Source organism: Amblyomma maculatum, chromosome 11, assembly GCF_055883805.1.
Source record: "Amblyomma maculatum isolate TAMU_Amacu chromosome 11, ASM5588380v1, whole genome shotgun sequence".
Classification (NCBI taxonomy): Eukaryota; Metazoa; Arthropoda; class Arachnida; order Ixodida; family Ixodidae; genus Amblyomma; species Amblyomma maculatum.
The window spans coordinates 77,085,528-77,088,933 of NC_139354.1; positions in this window are offsets into that span (position 1 = coordinate 77,085,528).

Below are 3,406 nucleotides of genomic sequence, written 5' to 3' on the forward strand. Positions count from 1 at the left end.
GGCAGCAGTTTTCTCGGGGTCAGGCAGGAGCCCTTCCTTGTTGACGACGTGGCCTAAAAATTTCAATTCTTCGTAGGCGAAGTGACATTTGTATGCCTTTAATGTAAAGCCGGAGGACTTCATAGGTTGCAGAACGGCGTCGAAGCGAGGAATGCGCTCTGCAAAACTTGGGGCGAAGACGATGACATCATCCAGGTATAGGAGACACGTCTGCCATTTCAGATCCGCGAGCACGTTGTCCATAAGCCTTTGAAAGGTCGCCGGCGCGGAGCAAAGGCCGAATGGCATAACCTGAAACTCGTGCAGCCCGTCTGGAGTGACAAATGCAGTCTTCTCGCGGTCCCTCTCGTCTACCTCGATTTACCAGTACCCAGATTTGAGGATAATGGAAGAGAAATACTTGGTGTTGCATAGGCGATCTAAAGCGTCATTGATTCTGGGCAAGGGGTAAACATTCTTTGTAGTTTTGTTCAGTCGTCGGTACCCTAGCGAAAAAACCGTATGAGTCACAATAACCTCACACAGATTTCTCATACTAAACTCATACAAATCTCATACAATCTCATATATTTCTCATATGTTGAACGATGTCTGTATGAGATGGCATGAGATCTGTACTAGTTAAGCAGGAGTTTAGTATGAGAAATTTGTATGAGGTTATTGTGACTCGTAGGGTTTTTTCACTAGGGTAGTCAACACAGAACCGTAATGTGCCGTCTTTCTTATTAACGAGGACGACAGGTGCCGCCCAGGGGTTCTGATATGGTCGAATAACGTCGTGATCAACCATTTTCTTAACTTGACAGCTAATTGCGGCACGTTCTTTAGTTGAGACACGATAGGGTGACTGTCGGTGTGGTTGTACTTTATTGTTCGCAATAATGCGTTGTTTTACAAGGTGTGTTCGACCGACGCGCGGCAGCGACGCGAACGCATTTCTGTAGCGATTGAGGAGGTTTCTCAGGATATCTTGCTCCGTCTGCGGTAGCGTCGGGTTGATGTCGTACTTAAGGTCGGCGACTTCCTCTTGTTCCTGTCGAGAATCACAAGTTAAAATCTGCACGCACTTAGTTTCAGCAATGGCATCAATATAAGCGGTCGTTGTTCCCTTATTGAGATACCGGTGTTCGTTGGTGAAATTGGTGAGAAGTAAGTCGACTTTTCCATCTTCAAGGATGACGACAGCCCGAGCAACAGCAATGCCGCAGTCGAGAAGCAAATGCGGTTTACTCTCGACGACACCTTCAACTCCCCGGAAGGTGTGCACACCGACGGTCACCATCACACTGAAGCGATCAGGTACAGCCACGTGCTCGTCGATAATGTGGAGCGGCGCCGGCAGAACACAGCGAGCCCGGTGTTGGAGATGTCCAGGGGCGTAACTTCGTTGTCGTCTGCTTCTCTGCCTTGTATACATCACATTGGCATCAATATCACGTAACATAACAGTAAACTCATAGTCTTTCGATTAGGCCTGTGCTTTTCATAAAGCGTTCCAGTGCCTGCGAGGCCTTCACCGCAGACGATCGCAGTGGCTAAGAACCTAAAATCGCAATTTCAGTCCATGGGCGTCCATCTAGATGCTCCAGCGCACTGCAGAGACACTGTCTTTCCTCACTGTATATGGGGCACTCACAAAGAATGTGACCTATAGACTCGTCGCACCCACAGTTTGAGCATGCAGGGCTGTTTGCCATACCTACCATAAAAGAATACGAGATTGTGAATGCTACACTAACCTATAGGCGGCACAGCAAAGTTTCTTCGCGTCGGGGTAGGCCGGGTGGAAGCCGGAGCTTCGGGTCAGGGCCCAGGGATTTTAAGCGGCAGTTCGCAAACAGGCCAGAATTCCTCAAGGAGAGCGTGTGTTCCCGCGCAAGTGCGCGAAGCCTGCCCGCTGCGTCTGCCCTGGAAAAGGGAATCAACACACAATCGCCGTCTTGGTGAGCTGTTCGTGCGAAGTCGTCCGCCCGGAGATTGCCCGCTATACCGCTTGTGTCCTGGAAGCCTTTGGAAGATGATGTCATGTCTTGCAATAACTGCATTGCGAAGAATTTGTCGTATTTCAGCAACGAGTTGTTCATGATGTCCACGGCGGAGAGCCGCTTTTAAGGCTTGCAGGGCTGCTTTTCAATCTGTGAAAATAGACCAGCGTTGGAGGCTTTGCTGACTGATATGCCTAATTGCGACATGAAGAGTGGTTAGCTCTGCAGCTGTTCAAGAAGTCTGGTGAAATGCCCTAACCTTTAGTTCTGTGTAAATATAGGGTATGACCACGGAGCCTGAAGAACTCACGGCATTCACTAAAGCATTGGTGTAGACGTGCAAACGATTTGCATGGTGCTCATGGAAGTATTCAAGAGTGATTTGATTTAGTTCTGTCGGCAATAGCTCGACCTTCTGCCTGGTGCGGGGAATTGAAAGAAGCACCTGTGGTTTATGCAGGCTCCATAGTGGAGAGGACGGTCTTGATGCGGGTGTAAATTGGGGCGGCAAAATAGCGTGAGATGTATCAACGGTTTCTGTAAACGATGTACGCGGCCTGGTAATAGGAAGACTGGCCAAATAATGACATGGAACCCGGGAGATGTGTCGGAAATGTACCCTCCGGGCGTCAACTGTTAGGTAGGAAGATATGGGATGCTCCTGTGCAATTAAAATGGTAGCAGCCATAGAGGCACTATTCGGCAATCCCAGGCAGGTTCGCAGAGCTTGAGCTTGAATGCTCTGTATAATTCCTAAGTGGATTTTCCTGATATTTCCAAGTGCACCTAAGCTGTATCGAAAAAATCCCACAAATATTGCACGGTATAGTTGGAGCATCGACCACACGGACGCTCCCCATGACGTTTCCCCAATAATGGCAAGTACGTGAGAAATTGCTGTCAGCCTCTTTTTCATGAATAAAATATGGGGAGTCCACGAACGATTTCGGTCGATGATCATTCCCAGAAAGCGATGGCTGCTTTCGTAGGGTATTGCTTTATCACCAATGAATACGGTGTAAGGTGACATGTTCTTGCGCGTAAATGCAACTAGCGAACACTTTTCAGTTGATATCTGTAGACTTTGCAGGTGGAGATAGGCCGCAACTATACTTGCCGCCTTTTGAGGCCTCGCTCTAATCTATGGGTGCGTGACTCCTGATGCCCAGATTCAGATGTCGTCTGCATATATTGAAAGTTGCGCCGACTGTAGTATTAAGTCGACAAGCCCGACAAGAGTAAGATTGAAAAGCGTTAGGCTTAGTACTCCGCCCTGTGGGACTCCACGGCAAGTGAAATGAGAAGATGATGGGGCATCCTCAGTCTGTATAAAGTGAGATCTGTTGAATAAATAACTGCGTATCCAGCAAAAAAACACGACCGCCAAGTTCGGCAGCTTCCAGAGCGTCAAAAATGGCCTG